The 12,871-nt window shown below is 37.9% G+C and overlaps 2 pseudogenes; both read left to right on the forward strand.

The window, feature by feature from the left end:
- Positions 1–221: 221 nt before the first annotated feature.
- On the forward strand, positions 222–1,736 carry LOC149205797 (BTB/POZ domain-containing protein At1g55760 pseudogene; annotated as a pseudogene).
- A 3,593-nt stretch (positions 1,737–5,329) lies between these two features.
- On the forward strand, positions 5,330–6,627 carry LOC149205798 (BTB/POZ domain-containing protein At1g55760 pseudogene; annotated as a pseudogene).
- The last annotated feature ends 6,244 nt before the right edge of the window (positions 6,628–12,871 follow it).

The raw sequence follows: 12,871 nt of genomic DNA on the forward strand, positions 1-12,871 counted from the left end.
CTCACCCAGCTGTCATACTCATCAGAATCTGCTGTGTTTTAGATCGATTAGGTGTCGTGATACTGGCACATGTTGCAGCTGTTGCTGAGAAGGAGACAAAGGTTCTGTTTACTATCTGAATGCATTTAATGGAAAGTTGCTTGCTGGCATCAATCAAAAGACTCAGGATACCTTTGATGAACTGGGTTCTTCAGGCTTTTATCTGTCGGTTTGTGGGCGCCCGGAGATGACAGTTTCGAAAGGAACCCCAATTTTTCACTGCTACATTTGGCGTGCAAGTTATCAAGCCAGGCATTCTGTTGGACAGTTTCTTTGACTGCATCACGGAGATTGCTGCAGCGCTGGCTCTTACACGGATGGGTGAGGCTGGCTACAGAGTTGACACTACAGCCAGGCTTGCCCAATGGAGAATTGAAAATTTGGCTTCTTATACTTCCTACAGGAAGTCTGATCCTTTCAAGATAGGGATGTGGAATTGGCACATTTCAATAGAAAAAAGTAAATTATCATATGTACGATGTTTTCCAGAACCTTCAAAGCTGTTGAAGGAGCAACCTCCAATAGCATCATTTACGGTTCAAATTCAGACCTTGGGAGGAAATCATCTGATTTTAACACATCCAGAAGTAATTGACAAGGCGGTCAAAAGCAGCGAGGATTTTGTTTGGCAAGTGGAATTGCCATTCCATGGAAAAATGATCATTGATGTGGAGTTTCTGGATTTGAAAGTTGCATGTCCAAATGGTGGTGGGCTGCGATCAATTTGGTCTGATGAAGGTTTAATTCAGAGCCAACAAGAACAAGGTGCCTTGAAGTGTCTATACCGCATGTTAGGTGATGGATTACATGCAGATGTGACTATAAATGCTTCCGATGGGAGCATTGGTGCTCATCGTGCTATTCTAGCTGCTAGATCACATGTCTTTGAAAGTATGTTTGCTCATGACTTGAAGGAAAAAGAATCATCAACAATTAATATCGATGACATATCCATTGATGCATGCAAGGTTGTTTTGAGCTATATATATATGGATGTCTTACTCCTAATGACTTTTACACACACAGGTTGGCTTTGTTTCGAGCAGCAGATAAATATGACATCGGTGATTTGAAGGATGCATGTGAAGAAAGCCTGCTCAGCGATATCAACTGTAAAAATGTCCTTGACAGGCTCCAAGATGCATCATTGTATCGATTGCCAAGGCTTAAGAGGGCAATTAAGCAGTCGAAAGTTTTGTTCTGCAATGGCTTCGCATTTAATGAGTTCTCTCCTGGATTAATTGTTTCTGCCCTTGAATTGGCGAGGGATCACCAAGTGGGTAATTATCAAAATGGGTTCTGGAGGATCAATGATGGTGACATCAAAAGGATTGTTCTATGCACCTACATTGAAGGTTGATGTTGCAGATACTGTAGGATGTGGAGATAGCTTTGCAGCTGCTATTGTTGTTGGTTATATAAATTTGATGCCTATGATAACCACTCTAGTATTGGCAAATGCTGTTGGTGGTGCTACAGCAATGGGCTGTGGGGCAGGCCGGAATGTTGCAACCAAAGAAAAAGTTTGTGAACTGCTATTGGCTTCAGAAGTAAACAATGACTACGAGGATTTCTGGAGAAGAATACGTGCCCCTGAGTATTTTAGCAAGTCTGAAATAATGCTTGCAAAAGGATCAATCAATTGCCAGGATAATTCTTTCCATGCCGTTGAAGTTCAAGATGTAGCCAGAGATTGAAAGATGAAATTTGTATTGCTTCTGCTGTACAAGATGGTATAAATCGTGGTGCACATGGTGTGACATCTTTAAAAGATGCAATGTCTTTTTCCAAGCATCAAGCATTTTAGACTGAAGTGACTAGAAAATTTAAAGAGGAGATTGGGCACTATCTATCAACAGATAAGCTGTTTCAAAAGTTTAGGAGCATGAAGTACAGGTACTTGAGTATTAAGCAGAGTGATATCCAAGAACTCAACAAGCATGATAAGGACCTTTTCAATCTACTTGAACAGGTTTTTGGCAATGGTAGTTGTGTCACTTCTGATTCAGATATTAAAAGACAAGACAAATCTGGTGCTCCTTTTTCAGGCAATGAAATTGAAGATAAGGTATACAAACAGAGTAGAGTCTAAGACTGTGTTTTTAAAATTACACAGCAGTTTCGTAGCGCGCTACGAAACTGCTGTAGCTGCATATTACAATTGAATTGATCAATTATGATTGAAAAAGCAGAAAATCATTTTGAAAGGTTTTGTCATCACACATGTTCATGGAAAAAGCTTACAACGCATCAAAAACGTCACAGTCTTCCACATTTTGGGTAATTAAAGGCTAAAAGACATGTTCCTGTGCATTCAAATATTTTGGGAAAACTGAAGCCGAGAAGCCAGGGAAATCTCCTAATACTTCTGAGCAGTTAAAAGATTCAGCATCCAAGGTCAACATGGGTCATTAAACATCCATCTCAGCTATCTCAGCCAAACTGAAAGAAGACCAGATGTCAAAGAACGAGGAGAAGCCATCATGCATGTAATATGGAGTTAGAGTCATAGTTGATTTAAAACTCTAAAAAAACTCCAGTCAGCACTTTGTTGTATTTATTAGTTAGTTAAATAGTTGATAGGTGTCATTAGAGGTAGTTATCGAATTCCCCTCATGCTGGAGGAGGAATCTCGATCAGTTAGAATAAGAATTATATATATAGCTGAAACAGCAATGTAATGAGGGTTGGAAAACTTTATGACAGAGCATTGTATTTGGCTTATGTAAAGACAGAGTTTCAGTAATATAACTTGTCTTTACTTCTCAGGATTCATGAAGGATTTCTATGTTCAGAATGTGTAATCTAGTCCTTTCCTAAATTTTTTACAGTTGTATAGATGTATAATCACTCAGAATTCATTGATTGTGCTCTGATTTCCTGTATGCATTTATAAACTGTGGTTTCATATGAGTTGTGTTCTTAATATTTAAATGTTGAATGCCCTGACTTCTATGTAAAGTCAAGATCCTTGTTTATTGAGGTGTTGTTGACTCCATAGGCCCAATGGAAACTTGTTTAATGTTTTTCCAACATCTATATTTGTCACAGTTATTTCACAAAGAGTTAGCCATATTATCTTAATCAAAATCATTAACCCATCTAGAGAGAGTCCTCTCAGGTTGAGGAGGCTAAGCCTCAGCCTAAAGTAGGTTTGAAACAGTTACTTGAAGTCTTCCTGGTCTGCAGCCTTCCAGGGTCTGATTTTGAGATAACATTTTGGTGCGTCTGCCGGGAGCCTGAAGATTATTCATTCCCGAAATCAATGGCTGAACTTCTGAAGGTAGCAGGAGCTCAGACATCTTTTTTAGGCTGCAGAACTACCTTGGCGACTCCACACATCAAATAACAAATTAGAAGGTGACTCCACTGCTAGAAGATCAGTAGCTTGATGAAGTTTCAAGATGAATTCCACTACAAGAATGAATGCCAGGTATGCTCCTATGAATCGGTCTCATATCCCTGGTTTTCCAAATCCTATGCCAAAGGTTGATTGGTTAGAGGATCTTCCAATATTCAAAGATGAAAAGAAAGATGATGTTGCTCTTCATTTGGTTAGGTTTCATATGCATGTACGCAGTCTTAAGGTTCACTTTCCTCAGGATTGTCTCATGAGGATGTTTATGACCACTTTAGAAGGAAAAGCATGGTCTTGGTATAAAAGTTTGGAAAATGGTTCATTATATTCTCTTGCTGATTTCCATGATGTGTTCTATGACATGTATAAAGAGTGTCATCCCTCCTTATTGCTGGTCAAAGATTGTTGTAAACATTCTACGAGTTTTATTCAATATTTGGAGGATTGTTATGATGATGATGAATTTATGGATGAAGAAATTTTAGAGGCTCTTCATAACAATACATTTCAAAACCAAGAAGAAAATATAACATCTCATGAAATGCAACATGAAGATCAGCAGGGGTTTATGTATGAAAATCATATTACATCCTCTGAGATTGATGTAGAGATGCAGCAGATTTGTCAGGCTTCACATCATTATGAGTATGAAATTGATTGCAAACAGCAAGAAGAAGTACTGGAAGATAGCTTTTACGACCCTCAGGCAGAGGAAAAGGTTGGTTTTTTATGTCAAACTTCTCAGCAGCTTACAGCAATAAATGATCATAAGAAAGAGAAAAATTACATTGTTTGTAGGCAGCATTCAGAAAAGCAGTTCGATAGCATATCGAAAGAATCTTGTGTGGTTGAGAATCAGTTGTCTAAAGATGTAGAATGTTATGATGATCATCAACATAACCATGTTTTCTTTGACCCTATAAGTGAATATATGGACAAGCTTTGCACTCCGGTCTTTCATTTTCATTTGCATTATGAAGATCAAGTATATTATGAGTTGATGTGGTCATCTCACTACCATAGTTATTTTGAGGTCGGATGCAGTCAAGAGCCTCCAATATCAGAGAAGAGAATTGATTGGCTTTATTGGAAATATCATGTTGCTTGAGCTACAAGTGGAGCTTACAGCTGATAGGGTAGGTAGGTAGGAAAGTGCAAATAAGCTCAAGGTTGACCGAGCATTTTTTCAGTAGTGGTAGATTTCTTTTTCCCACAGTGATCATCAAGTTTAAGCCCGAGGTGAAGGCCCAAGAAACTTAAAGGAGATGCTTGTCAAGCAAATTTCTGTTTGTCATAAATGGATAAGGCACTGGACATACGAGTTCTTAGTGTACTACAGGAGCACACTATCCCAACTGGAGCCACTGTTATCACTTAAGAATTCTAATTTCAAAACCGCTCACATTAGTTTGATGGTAAAAAATTCAGTGCTAGTCTAGCTTTGAGTTTTTGTTTGCCTTAGAGTCTGAGTCTAAGGAGTCCACTATGCATCCTCATTCACCACTGGTCTCATAATTTACACAATTTCCATGTGTCAACTTTGTTCAAAGGTTATTATGTGCTACAAAGCTCTTTAGGTGAGTTCGTAGCGCATAAGTCAGTTTTAAGTGCTTTCGCAGCGCAACATGTTTCTGGTGATTTCGTAGCGAAACACGGTCTAAGTGATTTTGTGCTGATCCATAGCAAATCTCACCCAGCTGTCATACTCATCAGAATCCGCTATGTTTTAGATCGATTAGGTGTCGTGATACTGGCACATGTTGCAGTTGTTGCTGAGAAGGAGACAAAGGGTTCTGTTTACTATCTGAATGCATTTAATGGAAAGTTGCTTGCTGGCATCAATCAAAAGACTCAGGATACCTTTGATGAACTGGGTTCTTCAGGCTTTTATCTGTCGGTTTGTGAGTGCCCGGAGATGACAGTTTCGAAAGGAACCCCAATTTTTCACTGCTACATTTGGCGTGCAAGTTATCAAGCCAGGCATTCTGTTGGACAGTTTCTTTGACTGCATCACGGAGATTGCTGCAGCGCTGGCTCTTACACGGATGGGTGAGGCTGGCTACAGAGTTGACACTACAGCCAGGCTTGCCCAATGGAGAATAGAAAATTTGGCTTCTTATACTTCCTATAGGAAGTCTGATCCTTTCAAGATAGGGATGTGGAATTGGCACATTTCAATAGAAAAAAGTAAATTATCATATGTACGATGTTTTCCAGAACCTTCAAAGCTGTTGAAGGAGCAACCTCCAATAGCATCATTTACGGTTCAAATTCAGACCTTGGGAGGAAATCATCAGATTTTAACACATCCAGAAGTAATTGACAAGGTGGTCAAAAGCAGCGAGGATTTTGTTTGGCAAGTGGAATTGCCATTCCATGGAAAAATGATCATTGATGTGGAGTTTCTGGATTTGAAAGTTGCATGTCCAAATGGTGGTGGGCTGCGATCAATTTGGTCTGATGAAGGTTTAATTCAGAGCCAACAAGAACAAGGTGCCTTGAAGTGTCTAGACCGCATGTTAGGTGATGGATTACATGCAGATGTGACTATAAATGCTTCCGATGGGAGCATTGGTGCTCACCGTGCTATTCTAGCTGCTAGATCACCTGTCTTTGAAAGTATGTTTGCTCATGACTTGAAGGAAAAGGAATCATCGACAATTAATATCGATGACATATCCATTGATGCATGCAAGGCTGTTTTGAGCTATATATATATGGATGTCTTACTCCTAATGAGTTTTACACACACAGGTTGGCTCTGTTTCAAGCAGCAGATAAATATGACATCGGTGATTTGAAGGATGCATGTGAAGAAAGCCTGCTCAGCAATATCAACTGTAAAAATGTCCTTGACAGGCTCCAAGATGCATCATTGTATCGATTGCCAAGGCTTAAGAGGGCAATTAAGCAGTCGAAAGTTTTGTTCTGCAATGGCTTCGCATTTAATGAGTTCTCTCCTGGATTAATTGTTTCTGCCCTTGAATTGGTGAGGGATCACCAAGTGGGTAATTATCAAAATGGGTTCTGGAGGATCAATGATGGTGACATCAAAAGGATTGTTCTATGCACCTGCATTGAAGGTTGATGTTGCAGATACTGTAGGATGTGGAGATAGCTTTGCAGCTGCTATTGTTGTTGGTTATATAAATTTGATGCCTATGATAACCACTCTAGTATTGGCAAATGCTGTTGGTGGTGCTACAGCAATGGGATGTGGGGCAGGCTGAAATGTTGCAACCAAAGAAAAAGTTTGTGAACTGCTATTGGCTTCAGAAGTAAACAATGACTACGAGGATTTCTGGAGAAGAATACGTGCCCCTGAGTATTTTAGCAAGTCTGAAATAATGCTTGCAAAAGGATCAATCAATTGCCAGGATAATTCTTTCCATGCCGTTGAAGTTCAAGATGTAGCCAGAGATTGAAAGATGAAATTTGTATTGCTTCTGCTGTACAAGATGGTATAAATCGTGGTGCACATGGTGTGACATCTTTAAAAGATGCAATGTCTTTTTCCAAGCATCAAGCGTTTTAGACTGAAGTGACTAGAAAATTTAAAGAGGAGATTGGGCACTATCTATCAACAGATATGCTGTTTCAAAAGTTTAGGAGCATGAAGTATAGGTACTTGAGTATTAAGCAGAGTGATATCCAAGAATTCAACAAGCATGATAAGGACCTTTTCAATCTACTTGAACAGGTTTTTAGCAATGGTAGCTGTGTCACTTCTGATTCAGATATTAAAAGACAAGACAAATCTGGTGCTCCTTTTTCAGGCAATGAAATTGAAGATAAGGTATACAAATAGAGTAGAGTCTAAGACTGTGTTTTTAAAATTACACAGCAGTTTCGTAGCGCGCTACGAAACTGCTGTAGCTGCATATTACAATTGAATTGATCAATTATGATTGAAAAAGCAGCAAATCTTTTTGAAAGGTTTTGTCATCACACATGTTCATGGACAAAGCTTACAGCGCATCAAAAACGTGGCAGTCTTCCACATTTTGGGTAATTAAAGGCTAAAAGACATGTTTCTGTGCATTCGAATATTTTGGGAAAACTGAAGCCGAGAAGCCAGGGAAATCTCCTAATACTTCTGAGCAGTTAAAAGATTCAGCATCCAAGGTCAACATGGGTCATTAAACATCCATCTCAGCTATCTCAGCCAAACTGAAAGAAGACCAGATGTCAAAGAACGAGGAGAAGCCATCATGCATGTAATATGGAGTTAGAGTCATAGTTGATTTAGAACTCTAAAAAAACTCCAGTCAGCACTTTGTTGTATTTATTAGTTAGTTAAATAGTTGATAGGTGTCATTAGAGGTAGTTATCGAATTCCCCTCATGCTGGAGGAGGAATCTCGATCAGTTAGAATAAGAATTATATATATAGCTGAAACAGCAATGTAATGAGGGTTGGAAAACTTTATGACAGAGCATTGTATTTGGCTTATGTAAAGACAGAGTTTCAGTAATATAACTTGGCTTTACTTCTTAGGATTCATGAAGGATTTCTATGTTCAGAATGTGTAATCTAGTCCTTTCCTAAATTTTTTACAGTTGTATAGATGTATAATCACTCAGAATTCACTGATTGTGCTCTGATTTCCTGTATGCATTTATAAACTGTGGTTTCATATGAGTTGTGTTCTGAATATTTAAATGCTGAATGCCCTGACTTCTATGTAAAGTCAAGATCCTTGTTTATTGAGGTGTTGTTGACTCCATAGGCCCAATGGAAACTTGTTTAATGTTTTTCCAGCATCTATATTTGTCACAGTTATTTCACAAAGAGTTAGCCATCTTATCTTAATCAAAATCATTAACCCATCTAGAGAGAGCCCTCTCAGGTTGAGGAGGCTAAGCCTCAGCCTAAAGTAGGTTTGAAACAGTTACTTGAAGTCTTCCTGGTCTGCAGCCTTCCAGGGTCTAATTTTGAGATAACACGTTCAATGTAAGATAAGTGAATGCATACCTGTAAGGGGGACACTGATTCAACCATTTGGGTGTATAATTGTAGCAATTGGGGGACAGTGATTCAACCATTTGGGTTTATACTTGCAGCAATTGGGTGTAACTTTGTAGTGGTGGGAATGTCCGATGTTGGATGTTATAAGTTGTGCCCATGGGGTGCTGAGAATCAAGTGTTGCAGGGTTATGAACTGGTATGGATGTATTGAAACATTTCAGACAGTAGAATGTGAAGTAGGTATGGATGTATTGAAACATTTCAGGTAGTAGATGGTGAAATTGTGGACGAAAGGAAAATGGAAAACATGCTAGTAGGGGAGCAGCAAAGAGAAGCAAAGAGAAGAAGTGGAGATGAGAAGAAAGGTTGGGTTTGTAAAACACAAAGGAGCTCACAGGAGCTCTGCCAGCTATAATAGGCATGCAAGTTGCCACGAAGCCGTGTGTTCCCAACTAAGTAAGCGGTCGCAGACGTAAAAGAACTTTGGATAAAATAAGCAGAGACCTAAAAAAAACTGTGAGCAATAGAACTTTGGATAAAAAGTTAAAGCCTAGAGCAGCAAAACAAATAAACTTTGGATAAAATAACCATGTCCATCGTAATGTGCCTCGAAACAAGTGAGGTTTACAATAAGAGGTGTAAGTGAAAAGTTTGGTTAAAATTTCATTGCACAAAATTGAAATGCCCAAACCTTAGCTTAAATTTTGGTCAACAACACGGTCAACGGAAAATAATATGAATTCAACACTGGATCGATTTCTAATAGTCCCTGCTATGCCAGAGGCAAGGACTAATAATACTATAGACCAATAATTACTTGACCAAAGGGATATTTTTTAAAGGAGTGATCACTCCTATTCTCCAGGGTACCAAAAATTGCCCATCCAAACTAACGAGACATGGCATTGCAAGGCACATGATAGATAGATACATAGGAATTTACCATAGTACAAGACCAAGTTCATTTAATATAAATTCCTTACTACAACGCCATGTTAATGCGTCAAAAATCAGTTTCTTTCACTAGGTCCCACTTTAGAGGGGGTGAACCCGTACTATAATAGTTTACTGTCCGATTTGAAATTTTTTAAAATATAATTCCATCAGATAAGGAAAACATACCACAACGTCATGCAAAGACAATTGTATGTTCACATCTAAAACTCCAATGCCACTTATCCAGACAGTCGTCCAAAAGAGAAGCCACACTCATGCAGACGGAATATTATGCTTTTGGAATTCGGTTTCCACCAGGGTTTTCAATTGTAGACATCGCTTCCACGGTTAATGTTGTTGAAAGGACCACCTAAACCTTAGATACATTGTGTCCATTTACTGAATCACACTTTCATGGTTGAAATGTTGCATAATTGCTACTGGCGAGTTTCGATGAGCAAATCAACTATATCAACCTTTGTTTTTCTCTGTTATACCTTAAATTCAATGACCAGCTCTGAAATGTTTATGAGACAGCAGTATTAGATTCAATGGTGAAGAATGTTTATGCCAACGGATTCAATATTTCTACTGTTGAAGAGCAAAACAACAATAGTATTGTTTACAGGCTTGTCCAGTGCAGGGGAGATTTAGATTCCTCTGATTGCAAATAGTGCGCATTCATGGTTAAAACAAAGCTTGTTCAGGGATGCCACAATACTTTTGGATTCATTCAACTAGATCACTGCAGCTTGCATTATGATAATCATAATCTTTACAACAACATTGATGGTGAAGGAGAAAATATTATTTGCAACACTGGAAAAAGCAATCAGCCACAACAGTTGACAATTGCTATGAAAGCCCTGCTCTCGAACTATTGTTGTGAAAACCCTTCTCTCGAATTGGTACAGCTAAAGCTCAATGGAGCCCAAAGTTTTTCTCTGTAGATTCAGTCGCTTCCCTTGCGGGTTTAAAGATGAATACATATTTCTTATCGCAGTGCCTAGCATATGCCATAGAAAGTATATTTAGATGCCAAAGTGGAGTTGTTGGGGCACAATTCGGATATGAGAAATATTTACGTTACTAGGTTTATGAATTTTTTGAAAATTCCGTTCTTTCACAACCACCGGGAGAAAGGCCTCCTCATATGAGGAATCGTTAGAAATTGTAATTACTCTCACATGTGGAGTTGGGTAAACATAGAGAGTCAGTTAACTAAGTGATTGAGTATTAAGTGAAGTTATGTTAAGCGATAGAAATTGTAATTATTCCCACGTGTGTAATTGGCTAAACATAGAGAGTTAGTTAACTGAGTGATTGAGTGTTTGAGTGTTGAGTGAAGTCAAGTTAAGTGATATAAATTGTAATTATTCCCACGTGTGGAATTGGCTAAACATAGAGAGTTAGTTAACTGAGTGATTGAGTGTTTGAGTGTTGAGTGAAGTCAAGTTAAGTGATAGAGACTTTTAGTGCATGGTTGTACTGATTACATGTCAATATATTTTAGGCAAGTTGCTAGTTGAAAAAGATAAATACACTTCACCGGTTTCATTTTAATCATATGATCAATAGAAGCAGCTGCTGGTATTTTATGTGTGAATTTATACTGTCTTTTTCGCTTTTCTGACATATTAATATCAGAGAAGGTTTCGCAAATCCAAGAAAACACTGAGTGCAGCGGCAGTCTGTCGAATCACAGTTTATTTTTTTGGTTAACGGAGCCATGGCTGGCTTCAATCTACAGAGCCACCATATTTATTGCACAGGCTCCGCTGCAGCCGTGCGAATACGAAGAGCCAGTGAAAAAATATAAAGCACAGTCGCTACCCCATCGTAGACATTCGCACCGTGAAAAAATATAAAGCACAGTCGCTGCCCCATAGTAGTAACCGGGAGTCGAGTCATCAATTTTTCCATTTTTAACTGGCAGCGTAAGCGAGGAATAGGGCCGCTAGCGAAAGAAGTAAAAATAAGCTGTCCTGAGTACACAGTAATCTAGTTGAAAACTGGCAGACATTTCAATTAAATAAATTAGATATTTGAAAATAACCACTCCTAGTAAAAATGGAGAATAAAATAGACTAGGAGAATAAAACAAATTTTGAAGTTTGTCGATCTATAGGGAATTCTCCCTGATGGGAGAGAGGTTGCAGTTAAACTGTATATGGGTAAGAGGCAAGCAAATATTGAATTTCTGAATGAAGCAAATCTCATTGGTCATGTTCAATACAATAATCTAGTGAGATTGCTTGATTACTTAGTAGAAGGCTCAGAAACGTTACTAGTTTACAAATATACAAATACCTCCAGAATAGTAGTCTTGACAAAATTCTATTGGGTTTGTACTCGTTCTTAATCCCTGGATGCTTCTTGGATTCTTTTGTTTGCACATGTATCTCTTAGGCAGAGAGGGTTATTTGACAGAGAGAGTTATTTGAATATTTGCATTTGAATGCCATAAACAAGATAAAAATTATTGTTTTTGGGAGTTAACTGTGGGTTTACTCATCTGAATTGGCATATGGTTTGTGCTTTATTCGAAGAAAACTGATAACTGATTGGAATGTGCATAATTATAATTGTCACCACAAATTTTGTATTTACCTTGGAAAATTAAAAATAAAAAATAGATGAACGATCAAGATAATTTGAAGCATACAGAACAGTGGCAAAGCGGTTCAGCACATTGTTGATGATGAGCTGAGATTGATTTTACAATTTTCTAGTTTTGGAGTCACGATGTTTTTTGTTTTCAACTTGTAAATTGAAATTTTCTCGTTTTCTTCCTGAAATGATGTGAATGAAGTTTGCTTCCTCAAATGATGTGAATGAAGTGAACGCTTTGTTAACAGAAATGTGTAACGGTAAATATCCTAGTTCATTCAGGCTTCATTAACAAAAATTAATGTGTAAGGGTAAATATCCTATTCTAGTGTTATACCGAGTTTTTCCTGGCTGAAGCGGTTTCAAAAAACCAGTTAGCTCGTCCTTACGTCTTTTTTTTCATTTTTTGTTTCATTGAAAACAATCAAATTTGCATTATCTAACCTACATAGTGAAAATGTTGGAAATTTCTGGCAATTTCAAACAAAAGACTAAATAGAGAATGATGCTCTGTTTCTCAGGATCTTTAACACAAGGAAGCTACAATTGTTCTTTGAGAACAGAGTATTACACACACTCACAAAAGCTTTGTATTCATTAAAATAAAACTATTGTTACAAAAAAAATATTCTTCCTCTGCCTGAGGGATTACACCAAGAACATTTCAACAAAAAACTTACTCTGTCTCCTCCTGAGATTTTACACTGTAGTGTGTAAAAATCTCTTACATTTACTGCTGCAAAAAAAAAAAAAAAATCCTCTTGTTTCATTCACGCTGCTACATTACAAAATAAAAAATAAAAAAAAACTTTTGTCTCTGCTAGAGAAATCAACACACTACTGTGTGGAAATTACACATAGATTTTTCTCACGCTGCTACGTGTTCTTTTTTTTTGAATATTCAAAACTACACATACGCACTGTTGTCCTTTTTTTTTACAAAATATTGTCAACATGAAA

This window comes from Pinus tabuliformis, chromosome 1_2 (genome assembly GCF_031772625.1).
Source record: "Pinus tabuliformis cultivar Carrire ecotype Pingquan chromosome 1_2, CPIR1, whole genome shotgun sequence".
Lineage (NCBI taxonomy): Eukaryota > Viridiplantae > Streptophyta > Pinopsida > Pinales > Pinaceae > Pinus > Pinus tabuliformis.